This window comes from Schistocerca piceifrons, unplaced genomic scaffold (genome assembly GCF_021461385.2).
Source record: "Schistocerca piceifrons isolate TAMUIC-IGC-003096 unplaced genomic scaffold, iqSchPice1.1 HiC_scaffold_155, whole genome shotgun sequence".
In the NCBI taxonomy this organism is placed as follows: domain Eukaryota; kingdom Metazoa; phylum Arthropoda; class Insecta; order Orthoptera; family Acrididae; genus Schistocerca; species Schistocerca piceifrons.
This window is the reverse complement of record NW_025727402.1, coordinates 41-18,744: the sequence shown is the minus strand read 5'-3', so window position 1 is coordinate 18,744 and position 18,704 is coordinate 41. Positions and strand designations below refer to the sequence as shown.

The 18,704-nt window shown below is 55.0% G+C and overlaps 43 non-coding genes across 43 annotated transcripts; 35 read left to right on the top strand and 8 right to left on the bottom strand.

Moving 5' to 3' along the window:
• Positions 1–128: 128 nt before the first annotated feature.
• Trnam-cau lies at positions 129–201 on the top strand. The gene has a single exon. It is a non-coding gene; the product is annotated as a tRNA-Met (tRNA).
• Positions 202–504: 303 nt separating this feature from the next.
• Trnae-uuc lies at positions 505–576 on the top strand. The gene has a single exon. It is a non-coding gene; the product is annotated as a tRNA-Glu (tRNA).
• Positions 577–774: 198 nt separating this feature from the next.
• On the top strand, positions 775–848 carry Trnai-aau. Its single transcript has one exon. It is a non-coding gene; the product is annotated as a tRNA-Ile (tRNA).
• A 593-nt stretch (positions 849–1,441) lies between these two features.
• On the bottom strand, positions 1,442–1,513 carry Trnag-ucc. Its single transcript has one exon. It is a non-coding gene; the product is annotated as a tRNA-Gly (tRNA).
• Positions 1,514–1,860: 347 nt separating this feature from the next.
• Trnag-gcc lies at positions 1,861–1,931 on the top strand. The gene has a single exon. It is a non-coding gene; the product is annotated as a tRNA-Gly (tRNA).
• Positions 1,932–2,312: 381 nt separating this feature from the next.
• Trnam-cau lies at positions 2,313–2,385 on the top strand. The gene has a single exon. It is a non-coding gene; the product is annotated as a tRNA-Met (tRNA).
• A 303-nt stretch (positions 2,386–2,688) lies between these two features.
• On the top strand, positions 2,689–2,760 carry Trnae-uuc. The gene has a single exon. It is a non-coding gene; the product is annotated as a tRNA-Glu (tRNA).
• Positions 2,761–2,958: 198 nt separating this feature from the next.
• Trnai-aau lies at positions 2,959–3,032 on the top strand. The gene has a single exon. It is a non-coding gene; the product is annotated as a tRNA-Ile (tRNA).
• Positions 3,033–3,625: 593 nt separating this feature from the next.
• On the bottom strand, positions 3,626–3,697 carry Trnag-ucc. Its single transcript has one exon. It is a non-coding gene; the product is annotated as a tRNA-Gly (tRNA).
• Positions 3,698–4,044: 347 nt separating this feature from the next.
• Trnag-gcc lies at positions 4,045–4,115 on the top strand. Its single transcript has one exon. It is a non-coding gene; the product is annotated as a tRNA-Gly (tRNA).
• Positions 4,116–4,496: 381 nt separating this feature from the next.
• On the top strand, positions 4,497–4,569 carry Trnam-cau. The gene has a single exon. It is a non-coding gene; the product is annotated as a tRNA-Met (tRNA).
• Positions 4,570–4,872: 303 nt separating this feature from the next.
• Trnae-uuc lies at positions 4,873–4,944 on the top strand. The gene has a single exon. It is a non-coding gene; the product is annotated as a tRNA-Glu (tRNA).
• A 198-nt stretch (positions 4,945–5,142) lies between these two features.
• On the top strand, positions 5,143–5,216 carry Trnai-aau. Its single transcript has one exon. It is a non-coding gene; the product is annotated as a tRNA-Ile (tRNA).
• A 593-nt stretch (positions 5,217–5,809) lies between these two features.
• Positions 5,810–5,881, bottom strand: Trnag-ucc. Its single transcript has one exon. It is a non-coding gene; the product is annotated as a tRNA-Gly (tRNA).
• Positions 5,882–6,228: 347 nt separating this feature from the next.
• Positions 6,229–6,299, top strand: Trnag-gcc. The gene has a single exon. It is a non-coding gene; the product is annotated as a tRNA-Gly (tRNA).
• A 381-nt stretch (positions 6,300–6,680) lies between these two features.
• Positions 6,681–6,753, top strand: Trnam-cau. The gene has a single exon. It is a non-coding gene; the product is annotated as a tRNA-Met (tRNA).
• A 303-nt stretch (positions 6,754–7,056) lies between these two features.
• Trnae-uuc lies at positions 7,057–7,128 on the top strand. The gene has a single exon. It is a non-coding gene; the product is annotated as a tRNA-Glu (tRNA).
• Positions 7,129–7,326: 198 nt separating this feature from the next.
• Trnai-aau lies at positions 7,327–7,400 on the top strand. Its single transcript has one exon. It is a non-coding gene; the product is annotated as a tRNA-Ile (tRNA).
• A 593-nt stretch (positions 7,401–7,993) lies between these two features.
• On the bottom strand, positions 7,994–8,065 carry Trnag-ucc. Its single transcript has one exon. It is a non-coding gene; the product is annotated as a tRNA-Gly (tRNA).
• Positions 8,066–8,412: 347 nt separating this feature from the next.
• Trnag-gcc lies at positions 8,413–8,483 on the top strand. The gene has a single exon. It is a non-coding gene; the product is annotated as a tRNA-Gly (tRNA).
• Positions 8,484–8,864: 381 nt separating this feature from the next.
• Positions 8,865–8,937, top strand: Trnam-cau. Its single transcript has one exon. It is a non-coding gene; the product is annotated as a tRNA-Met (tRNA).
• A 303-nt stretch (positions 8,938–9,240) lies between these two features.
• Trnae-uuc lies at positions 9,241–9,312 on the top strand. The gene has a single exon. It is a non-coding gene; the product is annotated as a tRNA-Glu (tRNA).
• A 200-nt stretch (positions 9,313–9,512) lies between these two features.
• Trnai-aau lies at positions 9,513–9,586 on the top strand. The gene has a single exon. It is a non-coding gene; the product is annotated as a tRNA-Ile (tRNA).
• Positions 9,587–10,179: 593 nt separating this feature from the next.
• Trnag-ucc lies at positions 10,180–10,251 on the bottom strand. Its single transcript has one exon. It is a non-coding gene; the product is annotated as a tRNA-Gly (tRNA).
• Positions 10,252–10,598: 347 nt separating this feature from the next.
• Positions 10,599–10,669, top strand: Trnag-gcc. Its single transcript has one exon. It is a non-coding gene; the product is annotated as a tRNA-Gly (tRNA).
• A 381-nt stretch (positions 10,670–11,050) lies between these two features.
• On the top strand, positions 11,051–11,123 carry Trnam-cau. Its single transcript has one exon. It is a non-coding gene; the product is annotated as a tRNA-Met (tRNA).
• A 303-nt stretch (positions 11,124–11,426) lies between these two features.
• Trnae-uuc lies at positions 11,427–11,498 on the top strand. Its single transcript has one exon. It is a non-coding gene; the product is annotated as a tRNA-Glu (tRNA).
• A 198-nt stretch (positions 11,499–11,696) lies between these two features.
• Trnai-aau lies at positions 11,697–11,770 on the top strand. Its single transcript has one exon. It is a non-coding gene; the product is annotated as a tRNA-Ile (tRNA).
• A 593-nt stretch (positions 11,771–12,363) lies between these two features.
• Positions 12,364–12,435, bottom strand: Trnag-ucc. Its single transcript has one exon. It is a non-coding gene; the product is annotated as a tRNA-Gly (tRNA).
• Positions 12,436–12,782: 347 nt separating this feature from the next.
• Trnag-gcc lies at positions 12,783–12,853 on the top strand. The gene has a single exon. It is a non-coding gene; the product is annotated as a tRNA-Gly (tRNA).
• Positions 12,854–13,234: 381 nt separating this feature from the next.
• On the top strand, positions 13,235–13,307 carry Trnam-cau. The gene has a single exon. It is a non-coding gene; the product is annotated as a tRNA-Met (tRNA).
• A 303-nt stretch (positions 13,308–13,610) lies between these two features.
• On the top strand, positions 13,611–13,682 carry Trnae-uuc. Its single transcript has one exon. It is a non-coding gene; the product is annotated as a tRNA-Glu (tRNA).
• A 198-nt stretch (positions 13,683–13,880) lies between these two features.
• Trnai-aau lies at positions 13,881–13,954 on the top strand. Its single transcript has one exon. It is a non-coding gene; the product is annotated as a tRNA-Ile (tRNA).
• A 593-nt stretch (positions 13,955–14,547) lies between these two features.
• On the bottom strand, positions 14,548–14,619 carry Trnag-ucc. The gene has a single exon. It is a non-coding gene; the product is annotated as a tRNA-Gly (tRNA).
• A 347-nt stretch (positions 14,620–14,966) lies between these two features.
• Trnag-gcc lies at positions 14,967–15,037 on the top strand. Its single transcript has one exon. It is a non-coding gene; the product is annotated as a tRNA-Gly (tRNA).
• Positions 15,038–15,418: 381 nt separating this feature from the next.
• Trnam-cau lies at positions 15,419–15,491 on the top strand. Its single transcript has one exon. It is a non-coding gene; the product is annotated as a tRNA-Met (tRNA).
• Positions 15,492–15,794: 303 nt separating this feature from the next.
• Trnae-uuc lies at positions 15,795–15,866 on the top strand. Its single transcript has one exon. It is a non-coding gene; the product is annotated as a tRNA-Glu (tRNA).
• A 198-nt stretch (positions 15,867–16,064) lies between these two features.
• On the top strand, positions 16,065–16,138 carry Trnai-aau. The gene has a single exon. It is a non-coding gene; the product is annotated as a tRNA-Ile (tRNA).
• Positions 16,139–16,731: 593 nt separating this feature from the next.
• Trnag-ucc lies at positions 16,732–16,803 on the bottom strand. Its single transcript has one exon. It is a non-coding gene; the product is annotated as a tRNA-Gly (tRNA).
• A 347-nt stretch (positions 16,804–17,150) lies between these two features.
• Trnag-gcc lies at positions 17,151–17,221 on the top strand. The gene has a single exon. It is a non-coding gene; the product is annotated as a tRNA-Gly (tRNA).
• A 381-nt stretch (positions 17,222–17,602) lies between these two features.
• On the top strand, positions 17,603–17,675 carry Trnam-cau. The gene has a single exon. It is a non-coding gene; the product is annotated as a tRNA-Met (tRNA).
• A 303-nt stretch (positions 17,676–17,978) lies between these two features.
• On the top strand, positions 17,979–18,050 carry Trnae-uuc. The gene has a single exon. It is a non-coding gene; the product is annotated as a tRNA-Glu (tRNA).
• Positions 18,051–18,248: 198 nt separating this feature from the next.
• Positions 18,249–18,322, top strand: Trnai-aau. The gene has a single exon. It is a non-coding gene; the product is annotated as a tRNA-Ile (tRNA).
• Positions 18,323–18,704: the final 382 nt, after the last annotated feature.

Genomic DNA, 18,704 nt, shown 5'->3' with positions numbered 1-18,704 from the left:
GCACCGCAATCAACTGGGCCGGCAGTGCACGTGTAGCAACAGAACACGTTATCCAGGAAGTACAGTGTCTCTACGTCTAATATTGGGTAAGGTGTTTACCCAGTTTCCAGGACAAGCGGTGCACCCGTGCCTCGGTAGCGCAGTAGGCAGCGCGTAAGTCTCATAATCTTAAGGTCGTGAGTTCGATCCTCACCCGGGGCATTTAATTTTCTGTGACATGGTGGTGCTGTTGCTAGGGCGCCAACGTATTTCTTGTTTGTTATCCACAGCGTTTCAACGCTTCAGCGGGAAAATGTTTACTTCCTGTTATTGCTACTTACAGCTTCCCTTTTCCTCTTCTCCCAGCAGAGCATGAAGCCAAAAGCATTGCTCTGCGACGTTTGAGGTGCGCGCCTTGCCAGTCAGTATGTGCACAGATGCTCGCAAAGAGAGGGGGGCGCCGACGCGGCACTCGACACGAAATGCGACAAGCGACCGTACGAACGGTCGAACGAAACGGCCACATCCGGTGTGGTCTAGTGGCTAGGATACCTGGCTTTCACCCAGGAGGCCCGGGTTCGATTCCCGGTACCGGAACGGAATTTTTTCCACACGAATCGTGACAAGTTTGAGCTGTCCGAGCGGCCGTTTCCCGTCCTGCTCGCAATATAGCTACTGTTTCGTGACCGTCAGCAGAATATAGACTAGGGAAGCAGACACACGACGACCATAGAAATGGTGTGCGGCTTCATGCCACCTGTTTCCAGCGTAGGGCTGAGCAACTGCATCTGCCGAGGCCCGTTAGCTCAGTTGGTTAGAGCGTCGTGCTAATAACGCGAAGGTCGTGGGTTCGATCCCCCCACGGGCCACTACTCTTTTCCTACTACGAAAAGGCGGCGCCGATTTCAGCTGGCGAGTGTGGTGACCAAAAGATCATCACCCTGCGTGGAAGTTGATAGAGGATCCGAACCCGACTCGTCGGGGAGCGCTACAGCATTCACTCGGCAATGGCCATAATATCTTGAATACACTGGTTCTCAACCGATAAAGAGAAAATGAAAGAAAATGTCCGATTGCCGATGCGTAACAACTTTGGCCCTTGTCAGTACTTGGGCGGGTGAGCGCATGGGAACACAGGGCGCTATTGGCACTTTTACTTCCTATTTTTGTTTCTCCTTTCTTTTCGGAGCTACAGCCCGATTCGGTCAGGGAGACGCCACCGTGAAATGAAGGGGGCGTGCTGTGTGTCCATCGCCTCGCCTCTCCTTACCTCTCTCAGTCGTTTCTCGTGCTTGTCGTTTTGATATAGGCCGATTTGAGAGCGTCAGCTCTCGCGTCAGCCGAGCAAAGTCGAGACAAGTCGAGACACACTAAGGGCTGGTATGCAGCGAGTAAGAGGGCGAAAAAACAATAATTTAAGAGCGCGTGGCAAAAGTACTCATACGCGAAATTAAAAGCCTGCTGCGGTGGCCGGGAATCGAACCCGGATCAACTGCTTGGAACGCAACTATGCTGACCATTACACCACCACCGCACAAGCGAGCGCCGCGCGTCCGCGCTGTGTCGGCTTCCCGCCAGTCGGCAGCGGCCGAAGGTGATCGTACCTGGCAGGCGCATTTCGAGGCAGGCTAGGGGAGCACATCCAGACGCATTCGGACAGCGTATCCGCGCACATTTCGCATCCTTTGGCAAGAGTTGGGCGCCGGCAACGCAAGAGTACGCAGAGGACCGCGTTCTGGCGGCATTTTTAAGCAGAGCAGTGCAGTGCAGGATTCAGCGTCTGCAGCATCTTTTCCACAGAATGCTACGGCGCTTGACGGCAGTCCCACTTTCCCTTGAGACATCTGCTCGGCAAGCAGCGTCAAGTTACCGCTGGCCCGAGCATCGGTGGTTCAGTGGTAGAATGCTCGCCTGCCACGCGGGCGGCCCGGGTTCGATTCCCGGCCGATGCATCATTTTGCTTTTCCCGCGATAATGCTGCCGCGTGGCTTGAGCGCTTGAGATGCACGATCCACAAGAATGTGTAGCTGGATTTCCCTTGAGAAGGACCGAGAACGCAGCACTCGCGGGTCCCCACTAGGACGCTCGCATCATGTTCTACAGACTAGCGTCGGCCTGGCCTCACAAGTTGCTGGGTCCGGGTGCCTCCGAGGCACTGAACTTCAACGACAAGGAGTGCTGCCTATCGTTGCAACAGCTGCAGCAGCACCGCAATCAACTGGGCCGGCAGTGCACGTGTAGCAACAGAACACGTTATCCAGGAAGTACAGTGTCTCTACGTCTAATATTGGGTAAGGTGTTTACCCAGTTTCCAGGACAAGCGGTGCACCCGTGCCTCGGTAGCGCAGTAGGCAGCGCGTAAGTCTCATAATCTTAAGGTCGTGAGTTCGATCCTCACCCGGGGCATTTAATTTTCTGTGACATGGTGGTGCTGTTGCTAGGGCGCCAACGTATTTCTTGTTTGTTATCCACAGCGTTTCAACGCTTCAGCGGGAAAATGTTTACTTCCTGTTATTGCTACTTACAGCTTCCCTTTTCCTCTTCTCCCAGCAGAGCATGAAGCCAAAAGCATTGCTCTGCGACGTTTGAGGTGCGCGCCTTGCCAGTCAGTATGTGCACAGATGCTCGCAAAGAGAGGGGGGCGCCGACGCGGCACTCGACACGAAATGCGACAAGCGACCGTACGAACGGTCGAACGAAACGGCCACATCCGGTGTGGTCTAGTGGCTAGGATACCTGGCTTTCACCCAGGAGGCCCGGGTTCGATTCCCGGTACCGGAACGGAATTTTTTCCACACGAATCGTGACAAGTTTGAGCTGTCCGAGCGGCCGTTTCCCGTCCTGCTCGCAATATAGCTACTGTTTCGTGACCGTCAGCAGAATATAGACTAGGGAAGCAGACACACGACGACCATAGAAATGGTGTGCGGCTTCATGCCACCTGTTTCCAGCGTAGGGCTGAGCAACTGCATCTGCCGAGGCCCGTTAGCTCAGTTGGTTAGAGCGTCGTGCTAATAACGCGAAGGTCGTGGGTTCGATCCCCCCACGGGCCACTACTCTTTTCCTACTACGAAAAGGCGGCGCCGATTTCAGCTGGCGAGTGTGGTGACCAAAAGATCATCACCCTGCGTGGAAGTTGATAGAGGATCCGAACCCGACTCGTCGGGGAGCGCTACAGCATTCACTCGGCAATGGCCATAATATCTTGAATACACTGGTTCTCAACCGATAAAGAGAAAATGAAAGAAAATGTCCGATTGCCGATGCGTAACAACTTTGGCCCTTGTCAGTACTTGGGCGGGTGAGCGCATGGGAACACAGGGCGCTATTGGCACTTTTACTTCCTATTTTTGTTTCTCCTTTCTTTTCGGAGCTACAGCCCGATTCGGTCAGGGAGACGCCACCGTGAAATGAAGGGGGCGTGCTGTGTGTCCATCGCCTCGCCTCTCCTTACCTCTCTCAGTCGTTTCTCGTGCTTGTCGTTTTGATATAGGCCGATTTGAGAGCGTCAGCTCTCGCGTCAGCCGAGCAAAGTCGAGACAAGTCGAGACACACTAAGGGCTGGTATGCAGCGAGTAAGAGGGCGAAAAAACAATAATTTAAGAGCGCGTGGCAAAAGTACTCATACGCGAAATTAAAAGCCTGCTGCGGTGGCCGGGAATCGAACCCGGATCAACTGCTTGGAACGCAACTATGCTGACCATTACACCACCACCGCACAAGCGAGCGCCGCGCGTCCGCGCTGTGTCGGCTTCCCGCCAGTCGGCAGCGGCCGAAGGTGATCGTACCTGGCAGGCGCATTTCGAGGCAGGCTAGGGGAGCACATCCAGACGCATTCGGACAGCGTATCCGCGCACATTTCGCATCCTTTGGCAAGAGTTGGGCGCCGGCAACGCAAGAGTACGCAGAGGACCGCGTTCTGGCGGCATTTTTAAGCAGAGCAGTGCAGTGCAGGATTCAGCGTCTGCAGCATCTTTTCCACAGAATGCTACGGCGCTTGACGGCAGTCCCACTTTCCCTTGAGACATCTGCTCGGCAAGCAGCGTCAAGTTACCGCTGGCCCGAGCATCGGTGGTTCAGTGGTAGAATGCTCGCCTGCCACGCGGGCGGCCCGGGTTCGATTCCCGGCCGATGCATCATTTTGCTTTTCCCGCGATAATGCTGCCGCGTGGCTTGAGCGCTTGAGATGCACGATCCACAAGAATGTGTAGCTGGATTTCCCTTGAGAAGGACCGAGAACGCAGCACTCGCGGGTCCCCACTAGGACGCTCGCATCATGTTCTACAGACTAGCGTCGGCCTGGCCTCACAAGTTGCTGGGTCCGGGTGCCTCCGAGGCACTGAACTTCAACGACAAGGAGTGCTGCCTATCGTTGCAACAGCTGCAGCAGCACCGCAATCAACTGGGCCGGCAGTGCACGTGTAGCAACAGAACACGTTATCCAGGAAGTACAGTGTCTCTACGTCTAATATTGGGTAAGGTGTTTACCCAGTTTCCAGGACAAGCGGTGCACCCGTGCCTCGGTAGCGCAGTAGGCAGCGCGTAAGTCTCATAATCTTAAGGTCGTGAGTTCGATCCTCACCCGGGGCATTTAATTTTCTGTGACATGGTGGTGCTGTTGCTAGGGCGCCAACGTATTTCTTGTTTGTTATCCACAGCGTTTCAACGCTTCAGCGGGAAAATGTTTACTTCCTGTTATTGCTACTTACAGCTTCCCTTTTCCTCTTCTCCCAGCAGAGCATGAAGCCAAAAGCATTGCTCTGCGACGTTTGAGGTGCGCGCCTTGCCAGTCAGTATGTGCACAGATGCTCGCAAAGAGAGGGGGGCGCCGACGCGGCACTCGACACGAAATGCGACAAGCGACCGTACGAACGGTCGAACGAAACGGCCACATCCGGTGTGGTCTAGTGGCTAGGATACCTGGCTTTCACCCAGGAGGCCCGGGTTCGATTCCCGGTACCGGAACGGAATTTTTTCCACACGAATCGTGACAAGTTTGAGCTGTCCGAGCGGCCGTTTCCCGTCCTGCTCGCAATATAGCTACTGTTTCGTGACCGTCAGCAGAATATAGACTAGGGAAGCAGACACACGACGACCATAGAAATGGTGTGCGGCTTCATGCCACCTGTTTCCAGCGTAGGGCTGAGCAACTGCATCTGCCGAGGCCCGTTAGCTCAGTTGGTTAGAGCGTCGTGCTAATAACGCGAAGGTCGTGGGTTCGATCCCCCCACGGGCCACTACTCTTTTCCTACTACGAAAAGGCGGCGCCGATTTCAGCTGGCGAGTGTGGTGACCAAAAGATCATCACCCTGCGTGGAAGTTGATAGAGGATCCGAACCCGACTCGTCGGGGAGCGCTACAGCATTCACTCGGCAATGGCCATAATATCTTGAATACACTGGTTCTCAACCGATAAAGAGAAAATGAAAGAAAATGTCCGATTGCCGATGCGTAACAACTTTGGCCCTTGTCAGTACTTGGGCGGGTGAGCGCATGGGAACACAGGGCGCTATTGGCACTTTTACTTCCTATTTTTGTTTCTCCTTTCTTTTCGGAGCTACAGCCCGATTCGGTCAGGGAGACGCCACCGTGAAATGAAGGGGGCGTGCTGTGTGTCCATCGCCTCGCCTCTCCTTACCTCTCTCAGTCGTTTCTCGTGCTTGTCGTTTTGATATAGGCCGATTTGAGAGCGTCAGCTCTCGCGTCAGCCGAGCAAAGTCGAGACAAGTCGAGACACACTAAGGGCTGGTATGCAGCGAGTAAGAGGGCGAAAAAACAATAATTTAAGAGCGCGTGGCAAAAGTACTCATACGCGAAATTAAAAGCCTGCTGCGGTGGCCGGGAATCGAACCCGGATCAACTGCTTGGAACGCAACTATGCTGACCATTACACCACCACCGCACAAGCGAGCGCCGCGCGTCCGCGCTGTGTCGGCTTCCCGCCAGTCGGCAGCGGCCGAAGGTGATCGTACCTGGCAGGCGCATTTCGAGGCAGGCTAGGGGAGCACATCCAGACGCATTCGGACAGCGTATCCGCGCACATTTCGCATCCTTTGGCAAGAGTTGGGCGCCGGCAACGCAAGAGTACGCAGAGGACCGCGTTCTGGCGGCATTTTTAAGCAGAGCAGTGCAGTGCAGGATTCAGCGTCTGCAGCATCTTTTCCACAGAATGCTACGGCGCTTGACGGCAGTCCCACTTTCCCTTGAGACATCTGCTCGGCAAGCAGCGTCAAGTTACCGCTGGCCCGAGCATCGGTGGTTCAGTGGTAGAATGCTCGCCTGCCACGCGGGCGGCCCGGGTTCGATTCCCGGCCGATGCATCATTTTGCTTTTCCCGCGATAATGCTGCCGCGTGGCTTGAGCGCTTGAGATGCACGATCCACAAGAATGTGTAGCTGGATTTCCCTTGAGAAGGACCGAGAACGCAGCACTCGCGGGTCCCCACTAGGACGCTCGCATCATGTTCTACAGACTAGCGTCGGCCTGGCCTCACAAGTTGCTGGGTCCGGGTGCCTCCGAGGCACTGAACTTCAACGACAAGGAGTGCTGCCTATCGTTGCAACAGCTGCAGCAGCACCGCAATCAACTGGGCCGGCAGTGCACGTGTAGCAACAGAACACGTTATCCAGGAAGTACAGTGTCTCTACGTCTAATATTGGGTAAGGTGTTTACCCAGTTTCCAGGACAAGCGGTGCACCCGTGCCTCGGTAGCGCAGTAGGCAGCGCGTAAGTCTCATAATCTTAAGGTCGTGAGTTCGATCCTCACCCGGGGCATTTAATTTTCTGTGACATGGTGGTGCTGTTGCTAGGGCGCCAACGTATTTCTTGTTTGTTATCCACAGCGTTTCAACGCTTCAGCGGGAAAATGTTTACTTCCTGTTATTGCTACTTACAGCTTCCCTTTTCCTCTTCTCCCAGCAGAGCATGAAGCCAAAAGCATTGCTCTGCGACGTTTGAGGTGCGCGCCTTGCCAGTCAGTATGTGCACAGATGCTCGCAAAGAGAGGGGGGCGCCGACGCGGCACTCGACACGAAATGCGACAAGCGACCGTACGAACGGTCGAACGAAACGGCCACATCCGGTGTGGTCTAGTGGCTAGGATACCTGGCTTTCACCCAGGAGGCCCGGGTTCGATTCCCGGTACCGGAACGGAATTTTTTCCACACGAATCGTGACAAGTTTGAGCTGTCCGAGCGGCCGTTTCCCGTCCTGCTCGCAATATAGCTACTGTTTCGTGACCGTCAGCAGAATATAGACTAGGGAAGCAGACACACGACGACCATAGAAATGGTGTGCGGCTTCATGCCACCTGTTTCCAGCGTAGGGCTGAGCAACTGCATCTGCCGAGGCCCGTTAGCTCAGTTGGTTAGAGCGTCGTGCTAATAACGCGAAGGTCGTGGGTTCGATCCCCCCACGGGCCACTACTCTTTTCCTACTACGAAAAGGCGGCGCCGATTTCAGCTGGCGAGTGTGGTGACCAAAAGATCATCACCCTGCGTGGAAGTTGATAGAGGATCCGAACCCGACTCGTCGGGGAGCGCTACAGCATTCACTCGGCAATGGCCATAATATCTTGAATACACTGGTTCTCAACCGATAAAGAGAAAATGAAAGAAAATGTCCGATTGCCGATGCGTAACAACTTTGGCCCTTGTCAGTACTTGGGCGGGTGAGCGCATGGGAACACAGGGCGCTATTGGCACTTTTACTTCCTATTTTTGTTTCTCCTTTCTTTTCGGAGCTACAGCCCGATTCGGTCAGGGAGACGCCACCGTGAAATGAAGGGGGCGTGCTGTGTGTCCATCGCCTCGCCTCTCCTTACCTCTCTCAGTCGTTTCTCGTGCTTGTCGTTTTGATATAGGCCGATTTGAGAGCGTCAGCTCTCGCGTCAGCCGAGCAAAGTCGAGACAAGTCGAGACACACTAAGGGCTGGTATGCAGCGAGTAAGAGGGCGAAAAAACAATAATTTAAGAGCGCGTGGCAAAAGTACTCATACGCGAAATTAAAAGCCTGCTGCGGTGGCCGGGAATCGAACCCGGATCAACTGCTTGGAACGCAACTATGCTGACCATTACACCACCACCGCACAAGCGAGCGCCGCGCGTCCGCGCTGTGTCGGCTTCCCGCCAGTCGGCAGCGGCCGAAGGTGATCGTACCTGGCAGGCGCATTTCGAGGCAGGCTAGGGGAGCACATCCAGACGCATTCGGACAGCGTATCCGCGCACATTTCGCATCCTTTGGCAAGAGTTGGGCGCCGGCAACGCAAGAGTACGCAGAGGACCGCGTTCTGGCGGCATTTTTAAGCAGAGCAGTGCAGTGCAGGATTCAGCGTCTGCAGCATCTTTTCCACAGAATGCTACGGCGCTTGACGGCAGTCCCACTTTCCCTTGAGACATCTGCTCGGCAAGCAGCGTCAAGTTACCGCTGGCCCGAGCATCGGTGGTTCAGTGGTAGAATGCTCGCCTGCCACGCGGGCGGCCCGGGTTCGATTCCCGGCCGATGCATCATTTTGCTTTTCCCGCGATAATGCTGCCGCGTGGCTTGAGCGCTTGAGATGCACGATCCACAAGAATGTGTAGCTGGATTTCCCTTGAGAAGGACCGAGAACGCAGCACTCGCGGGTCCCCACTAGGACGCTCGCATCATGTTCTACAGACTAGCGTCGGCCTGGCCTCACAAGTTGCTGGGTCCGGGTGCCTCCGAGGCACTGAACTTCAACGACAAGGAGTGCTGCCTATCGTTGCAACAGCTGCAGCAGCACCGCAATCAACTGGGCCGGCAGTGCACGTGTAGCAACAGAACACGTTATCCAGGAAGTACAGTGTCTCTACGTCTAATATTGGGTAAGGTGTTTACCCAGTTTCCAGGACAAGCGGTGCACCCGTGCCTCGGTAGCGCAGTAGGCAGCGCGTAAGTCTCATAATCTTAAGGTCGTGAGTTCGATCCTCACCCGGGGCATTTAATTTTCTGTGACATGGTGGTGCTGTTGCTAGGGCGCCAACGTATTTCTTGTTTGTTATCCACAGCGTTTCAACGCTTCAGCGGGAAAATGTTTACTTCCTGTTATTGCTACTTACAGCTTCCCTTTTCCTCTTCTCCCAGCAGAGCATGAAGCCAAAAGCATTGCTCTGCGACGTTTGAGGTGCGCGCCTTGCCAGTCAGTATGTGCACAGATGCTCGCAAAGAGAGGGGGGCGCCGACGCGGCACTCGACACGAAATGCGACAAGCGACCGTACGAACGGTCGAACGAAACGGCCACATCCGGTGTGGTCTAGTGGCTAGGATACCTGGCTTTCACCCAGGAGGCCCGGGTTCGATTCCCGGTACCGGAACGGAATTTTTTCCACACGAATCGTGACAAGTTTGAGCTGTCCGAGCGGCCGTTTCCCGTCCTGCTCGCAATATAGCTACTGTTTCGTGACCGTCAGCAGAATATAGACTAGGGAAGCAGACACACACGACGACCATAGAAATGGTGTGCGGCTTCATGCCACCTGTTTCCAGCGTAGGGCTGAGCAACTGCATCTGCCGAGGCCCGTTAGCTCAGTTGGTTAGAGCGTCGTGCTAATAACGCGAAGGTCGTGGGTTCGATCCCCCCACGGGCCACTACTCTTTTCCTACTACGAAAAGGCGGCGCCGATTTCAGCTGGCGAGTGTGGTGACCAAAAGATCATCACCCTGCGTGGAAGTTGATAGAGGATCCGAACCCGACTCGTCGGGGAGCGCTACAGCATTCACTCGGCAATGGCCATAATATCTTGAATACACTGGTTCTCAACCGATAAAGAGAAAATGAAAGAAAATGTCCGATTGCCGATGCGTAACAACTTTGGCCCTTGTCAGTACTTGGGCGGGTGAGCGCATGGGAACACAGGGCGCTATTGGCACTTTTACTTCCTATTTTTGTTTCTCCTTTCTTTTCGGAGCTACAGCCCGATTCGGTCAGGGAGACGCCACCGTGAAATGAAGGGGGCGTGCTGTGTGTCCATCGCCTCGCCTCTCCTTACCTCTCTCAGTCGTTTCTCGTGCTTGTCGTTTTGATATAGGCCGATTTGAGAGCGTCAGCTCTCGCGTCAGCCGAGCAAAGTCGAGACAAGTCGAGACACACTAAGGGCTGGTATGCAGCGAGTAAGAGGGCGAAAAAACAATAATTTAAGAGCGCGTGGCAAAAGTACTCATACGCGAAATTAAAAGCCTGCTGCGGTGGCCGGGAATCGAACCCGGATCAACTGCTTGGAACGCAACTATGCTGACCATTACACCACCACCGCACAAGCGAGCGCCGCGCGTCCGCGCTGTGTCGGCTTCCCGCCAGTCGGCAGCGGCCGAAGGTGATCGTACCTGGCAGGCGCATTTCGAGGCAGGCTAGGGGAGCACATCCAGACGCATTCGGACAGCGTATCCGCGCACATTTCGCATCCTTTGGCAAGAGTTGGGCGCCGGCAACGCAAGAGTACGCAGAGGACCGCGTTCTGGCGGCATTTTTAAGCAGAGCAGTGCAGTGCAGGATTCAGCGTCTGCAGCATCTTTTCCACAGAATGCTACGGCGCTTGACGGCAGTCCCACTTTCCCTTGAGACATCTGCTCGGCAAGCAGCGTCAAGTTACCGCTGGCCCGAGCATCGGTGGTTCAGTGGTAGAATGCTCGCCTGCCACGCGGGCGGCCCGGGTTCGATTCCCGGCCGATGCATCATTTTGCTTTTCCCGCGATAATGCTGCCGCGTGGCTTGAGCGCTTGAGATGCACGATCCACAAGAATGTGTAGCTGGATTTCCCTTGAGAAGGACCGAGAACGCAGCACTCGCGGGTCCCCACTAGGACGCTCGCATCATGTTCTACAGACTAGCGTCGGCCTGGCCTCACAAGTTGCTGGGTCCGGGTGCCTCCGAGGCACTGAACTTCAACGACAAGGAGTGCTGCCTATCGTTGCAACAGCTGCAGCAGCACCGCAATCAACTGGGCCGGCAGTGCACGTGTAGCAACAGAACACGTTATCCAGGAAGTACAGTGTCTCTACGTCTAATATTGGGTAAGGTGTTTACCCAGTTTCCAGGACAAGCGGTGCACCCGTGCCTCGGTAGCGCAGTAGGCAGCGCGTAAGTCTCATAATCTTAAGGTCGTGAGTTCGATCCTCACCCGGGGCATTTAATTTTCTGTGACATGGTGGTGCTGTTGCTAGGGCGCCAACGTATTTCTTGTTTGTTATCCACAGCGTTTCAACGCTTCAGCGGGAAAATGTTTACTTCCTGTTATTGCTACTTACAGCTTCCCTTTTCCTCTTCTCCCAGCAGAGCATGAAGCCAAAAGCATTGCTCTGCGACGTTTGAGGTGCGCGCCTTGCCAGTCAGTATGTGCACAGATGCTCGCAAAGAGAGGGGGGCGCCGACGCGGCACTCGACACGAAATGCGACAAGCGACCGTACGAACGGTCGAACGAAACGGCCACATCCGGTGTGGTCTAGTGGCTAGGATACCTGGCTTTCACCCAGGAGGCCCGGGTTCGATTCCCGGTACCGGAACGGAATTTTTTCCACACGAATCGTGACAAGTTTGAGCTGTCCGAGCGGCCGTTTCCCGTCCTGCTCGCAATATAGCTACTGTTTCGTGACCGTCAGCAGAATATAGACTAGGGAAGCAGACACACGACGACCATAGAAATGGTGTGCGGCTTCATGCCACCTGTTTCCAGCGTAGGGCTGAGCAACTGCATCTGCCGAGGCCCGTTAGCTCAGTTGGTTAGAGCGTCGTGCTAATAACGCGAAGGTCGTGGGTTCGATCCCCCCACGGGCCACTACTCTTTTCCTACTACGAAAAGGCGGCGCCGATTTCAGCTGGCGAGTGTGGTGACCAAAAGATCATCACCCTGCGTGGAAGTTGATAGAGGATCCGAACCCGACTCGTCGGGGAGCGCTACAGCATTCACTCGGCAATGGCCATAATATCTTGAATACACTGGTTCTCAACCGATAAAGAGAAAATGAAAGAAAATGTCCGATTGCCGATGCGTAACAACTTTGGCCCTTGTCAGTACTTGGGCGGGTGAGCGCATGGGAACACAGGGCGCTATTGGCACTTTTACTTCCTATTTTTGTTTCTCCTTTCTTTTCGGAGCTACAGCCCGATTCGGTCAGGGAGACGCCACCGTGAAATGAAGGGGGCGTGCTGTGTGTCCATCGCCTCGCCTCTCCTTACCTCTCTCAGTCGTTTCTCGTGCTTGTCGTTTTGATATAGGCCGATTTGAGAGCGTCAGCTCTCGCGTCAGCCGAGCAAAGTCGAGACAAGTCGAGACACACTAAGGGCTGGTATGCAGCGAGTAAGAGGGCGAAAAAACAATAATTTAAGAGCGCGTGGCAAAAGTACTCATACGCGAAATTAAAAGCCTGCTGCGGTGGCCGGGAATCGAACCCGGATCAACTGCTTGGAACGCAACTATGCTGACCATTACACCACCACCGCACAAGCGAGCGCCGCGCGTCCGCGCTGTGTCGGCTTCCCGCCAGTCGGCAGCGGCCGAAGGTGATCGTACCTGGCAGGCGCATTTCGAGGCAGGCTAGGGGAGCACATCCAGACGCATTCGGACAGCGTATCCGCGCACATTTCGCATCCTTTGGCAAGAGTTGGGCGCCGGCAACGCAAGAGTACGCAGAGGACCGCGTTCTGGCGGCATTTTTAAGCAGAGCAGTGCAGTGCAGGATTCAGCGTCTGCAGCATCTTTTCCACAGAATGCTACGGCGCTTGACGGCAGTCCCACTTTCCCTTGAGACATCTGCTCGGCAAGCAGCGTCAAGTTACCGCTGGCCCGAGCATCGGTGGTTCAGTGGTAGAATGCTCGCCTGCCACGCGGGCGGCCCGGGTTCGATTCCCGGCCGATGCATCATTTTGCTTTTCCCGCGATAATGCTGCCGCGTGGCTTGAGCGCTTGAGATGCACGATCCACAAGAATGTGTAGCTGGATTTCCCTTGAGAAGGACCGAGAACGCAGCACTCGCGGGTCCCCACTAGGACGCTCGCATCATGTTCTACAGACTAGCGTCGGCCTGGCCTCACAAGTTGCTGGGTCCGGGTGCCTCCGAGGCACTGAACTTCAACGACAAGGAGTGCTGCCTATCGTTGCAACAGCTGCAGCAGCACCGCAATCAACTGGGCCGGCAGTGCACGTGTAGCAACAGAACACGTTATCCAGGAAGTACAGTGTCTCTACGTCTAATATTGGGTAAGGTGTTTACCCAGTTTCCAGGACAAGCGGTGCACCCGTGCCTCGGTAGCGCAGTAGGCAGCGCGTAAGTCTCATAATCTTAAGGTCGTGAGTTCGATCCTCACCCGGGGCATTTAATTTTCTGTGACATGGTGGTGCTGTTGCTAGGGCGCCAACGTATTTCTTGTTTGTTATCCACAGCGTTTCAACGCTTCAGCGGGAAAATGTTTACTTCCTGTTATTGCTACTTACAGCTTCCCTTTTCCTCTTCTCCCAGCAGAGCATGAAGCCAAAAGCATTGCTCTGCGACGTTTGAGGTGCGCGCCTTGCCAGTCAGTATGTGCACAGATGCTCGCAAAGAGAGGGGGGCGCCGACGCGGCACTCGACACGAAATGCGACAAGCGACCGTACGAACGGTCGAACGAAACGGCCACATCCGGTGTGGTCTAGTGGCTAGGATACCTGGCTTTCACCCAGGAGGCCCGGGTTCGATTCCCGGTACCGGAACGGAATTTTTTCCACACGAATCGTGACAAGTTTGAGCTGTCCGAGCGGCCGTTTCCCGTCCTGCTCGCAATATAGCTACTGTTTCGTGACCGTCAGCAGAATATAGACTAGGGAAGCAGACACACGACGACCATAGAAATGGTGTGCGGCTTCATGCCACCTGTTTCCAGCGTAGGGCTGAGCAACTGCATCTGCCGAGGCCCGTTAGCTCAGTTGGTTAGAGCGTCGTGCTAATAACGCGAAGGTCGTGGGTTCGATCCCCCCACGGGCCACTACTCTTTTCCTACTACGAAAAGGCGGCGCCGATTTCAGCTGGCGAGTGTGGTGACCAAAAGATCATCACCCTGCGTGGAAGTTGATAGAGGATCCGAACCCGACTCGTCGGGGAGCGCTACAGCATTCACTCGGCAATGGCCATAATATCTTGAATACACTGGTTCTCAACCGATAAAGAGAAAATGAAAGAAAATGTCCGATTGCCGATGCGTAACAACTTTGGCCCTTGTCAGTACTTGGGCGGGTGAGCGCATGGGAACACAGGGCGCTATTGGCACTTTTACTTCCTATTTTTGTTTCTCCTTTCTTTTCGGAGCTACAGCCCGATTCGGTCAGGGAGACGCCACCGTGAAATGAAGGGGGCGTGCTGTGTGTCCATCGCCTCGCCTCTCCTTACCTCTCTCAGTCGTTTCTCGTGCTTGTCGTTTTGATATAGGCCGATTTGAGAGCGTCAGCTCTCGCGTCAGCCGAGCAAAGTCGAGACAAGTCGAGACACACTAAGGGCTGGTATGCAGCGAGTAAGAGGGCGAAAAAACAATAATTTAAGAGCGCGTGGCAAAAGTACTCATACGCGAAATTAAAAGCCTGCTGCGGTGGCCGGGAATCGAACCCGGATCAACTGCTTGGAACGCAACTATGCTGACCATTACACCACCACCGCACAAGCGAGCGCCGCGCGTCCGCGCTGTGTCGGCTTCCCGCCAGTCGGCAGCGGCCGAAGGTGATCGTACCTGGCAGGCGCATTTCGAGGCAGGCTAGGGGAGCACATCCAGACGCATTCGGACAGCGTATCCGCGCACATTTCGCATCCTTTGGCAAGAGTTGGGCGCCGGCAACGCAAGAGTACGCAGAGGACCGCGTTCTGGCGGCATTTTTAAGCAGAGCAGTGCAGTGCAGGATTCAGCGTCTGCAGCATCTTTTCCACAGAATGCTACGGCGCTTGACGGCAGTCCCACTTTCCCTTGAGACATCTGCTCGGCAAGCAGCGTCAAGTTACCGCTGGCCCGAGCATCGGTGGTTCAGTGGTAGAATGCTCGCCTGCCACGCGGGCGGCCCGGGTTCGATTCCCGGCCGATGCATCATTTTGCTTTTCCCGCGATAATGCTGCCGCGTGGCTTGAGCGCTTGAGATGCACGATCCACAAGAATGTGTAGCTGGATTTCCCTTGAGAAGGACCGAGAACGCAGCACTCGCGGGTCCCCACTAGGACGCTCGCATCATGTTCTACAGACTAGCGTCGGCCTGGCCTCACAAGTTGCTGGGTCCGGGTGCCTCCGAGGCACTGAACTTCAACGACAAGGAGTGCTGCCTATCGTTGCAACAGCTGCAGCAGCACCGCAATCAACTGGGCCGGCAGTGCACGTGTAGCAACAGAACACGTTATCCAGGAAGTACAGTGTCTCTACGTCTAATATTGGGTAAGGTGTTTACCCAGTTTCCAGGACAAGCGGTGCACCCGTGCCTCGGTAGCGCAGTAGGCAGCGCGTAAGTCTCATAATCTTAAGGTCGTGAGTTCGATCCTCACCCGGGGCATTTAATTTTCTGTGACATGGTGGTGCTGTTGCTAGGGCGCCAACGTATTTCTTGTTTGTTATCCACAGCGTTTCAACGCTTCAGCGGGAAAATGTTTACTTCCTGTTATTGCTACTTACAGCTTCCCTTTTCCTCTTCTCCCAGCAGAGCATGAAGCCAAAAGCATTGCTCTGCGACGTTTGAGGTGCGCGCCTTGCCAGTCAGTATGTGCACAGATGCTCGCAAAGAGAGGGGGGCGCCGACGCGGCACTCGACACGAAATGCGACAAGCGACCGTACGAACGGTCGAACGAAACGGCCACATCCGGTGTGGTCTAGTGGCTAGGATACCTGGCTTTCACCCAGGAGGCCCGGGTTCGATTCCCGGTACCGGAACGGAATTTTTTCCACACGAATCGTGACAAGTTTGAGCTGTCCGAGCGGCCGTTTCCCGTCCTGCTCGCAATATAGCTACTGTTTCGTGACCGTCAGCAGAATATAGACTAGGGAAGCAGACACACGACGACCATAGAAATGGTGTGCGGCTTCATGCCACCTGTTTCCAGCGTAGGGCTGAGCAACTGCATCTGCCGAGGCCCGTTAGCTCAGTTGGTTAGAGCGTCGTGCTAATAACGCGAAGGTCGTGGGTTCGATCCCCCCACGGGCCACTACTCTTTTCCTACTACGAAAAGGCGGCGCCGATTTCAGCTGGCGAGTGTGGTGACCAAAAGATCATCACCCTGCGTGGAAGTTGATAGAGGATCCGAACCCGACTCGTCGGGGAGCGCTACAGCATTCACTCGGCAATGGCCATAATATCTTGAATACACTGGTTCTCAACCGATAAAGAGAAAATGAAAGAAAATGTCCGATTGCCGATGCGTAACAACTTTGGCCCTTGTCAGTACTTGGGCGGGTGAGCGCATGGGAACACAGGGCGCTATTGGCACTTTTACTTCCTATTTTTGTTTCTCCTTTCTTTTCGGAGCTACAGCCCGATTCGGTCAGGGAGACGCCACCGTGAAATGAAGGGGGCGTGCTGTGTGTCCATCGCCTCGCCTCTCCTTACCTCTCTCAGTCGTTTCTCGTGCTTGTCGTTTTGATATAGGCCGATTTGAGAGCGTCAGCTCTCGCGTCAGCCGAGCAAAGTCGAGACAAGTCGAGACACACTAAGGGCTGGTATGCAGCGAGTAAGAGGGCGAAAAAACAATAATTTAAGAGCGCGTGGCAAAAGTACTCATACGCGAAATTAAAAGCCTGCTGCGGTGGCCGGGAATCGAACCCGGATCAACTGCTTGGAACGCAACTATGCTGACCATTACACCACCACCGCACAAGCGAGCGCCGCGCGTCCGCGCTGTGTCGGCTTCCCGCCAGTCGGCAGCGGCCGAAGGTGATCGTACCTGGCAGGCGCATTTCGAGGCAGGCTAGGGGAGCACATCCAGACGCATTCGGACAGCGTATCCGCGCACATTTCGCATCCTTTGGCAAGAGTTGGGCGCCGGCAACGCAAGAGTACGCAGAGGACCGCGTTCTGGCGGCATTTTTAAGCAGAGCAGTGCAGTGCAGGATTCAGCGTCTGCAGCATCTTTTCCACAGAATGCTACGGCGCTTGACGGCAGTCCCACTTTCCCTTGAGACATCTGCTCGGCAAGCAGCGTCAAGTTACCGCTGGCCCGAGCATCGGTGGTTCAGTGGTAGAATGCTCGCCTGCCACGCGGGCGGCCCGGGTTCGATTCCCGGCCGATGCATCATTTTGCTTTTCCCGCGATAATGCTGCCGCGTGGCTTGAGCGCTTGAGATGCACGATCCACAAGAATGTGTAGCTGGATTTCCCTTGAGAAGGACCGAGAACGCAGCACTCGCGGGTCCCCACTAGGACGCTCGCATCATGTTCTACAGACTAGCGTCGGCCTGGCCTCACAAGTTGCTGGGTCCGGGTGCCTCCGAGGCACTGAACTTCAACGACAAGGAGTGCTGCCTATCGTTGCAACAGCTGCAGCAGCACCGCAATCAACTGGGCCGGCAGTGCACGTGTAGCAACAGAACACGTTATCCAGGAAGTACAGTGTCTCTACGTCTAATATTGGGTAAGGTGTTTACCCAGTTTCCAGGACAAGCGGTGCACCCGTGCCTCGGTAGCGCAGTAGGCAGCGCGTAAGTCTCATAATCTTAAGGTCGTGAGTTCGATCCTCACCCGGGGCATTTAATTTTCTGTGACATGGTGGTGCTGTTGCTAGGGCGCCAACGTATTTCTTGTTTGTTATCCACAGCGTTTCAACGCTTCAGCGGGAAAATGTTTACTTCCTGTTATTGCTACTTACAGCTTCCCTTTTCCTCTTCTCCCAGCAGAGCATGAAGCCAAAAGCATTGCTCTGCGACGTTTGAGGTGCGCGCCTTGCCAGTCAGTATGTGCACAGATGCTCGCAAAGAGAGGGGGGCGCCGACGCGGCACTCGACACGAAATGCGACAAGCGACCGTACGAACGGTCGAACGAAACGGCCACATCCGGTGTGGTCTAGTGGCTAGGATACCTGGCTTTCACCCAGGAGGCCCGGGTTCGATTCCCGGTACCGGAACGGAATTTTTTCCACACGAATCGTGACAAGTTTGAGCTGTCCGAGCGGCCGTTTCCCGTCCTGCTCGCAATATAGCTACTGTTTCGTGACCGTCAGCAGAATATAGACTAGGGAAGCAGACACACGACGACCATAGAAATGGTGTGCGGCTTCATGCCACCTGTTTCCAGCGTAGGGCTGAGCAACTGCATCTGCCGAGGCCCGTTAGCTCAGTTGGTTAGAGCGTCGTGCTAATAACGCGAAGGTCGTGGGTTCGATCCCCCCACGGGCCACTACTCTTTTCCTACTACGAAAAGGCGGCGCCGATTTCAGCTGGCGAGTGTGGTGACCAAAAGATCATCACCCTGCGTGGAAGTTGATAGAGGATCCGAACCCGACTCGTCGGGGAGCGCTACAGCATTCACTCGGCAATGGCCATAATATCTTGAATACACTGGTTCTCAACCGATAAAGAGAAAATGAAAGAAAATGTCCGATTGCCGATGCGTAACAACTTTGGCCCTTGTCAGTACTTGGGCGGGTGAGCGCATGGGAACACAGGGCGCTATTGGCACTTTTACTTCCTATTTTTGTTTCTCCTTTCTTTTCGGAGCTACAGCCCGATTCGGTCAGGGAGACGCCACCGTGAAATGAAGGGGGCGTGCTGTGTGTCCA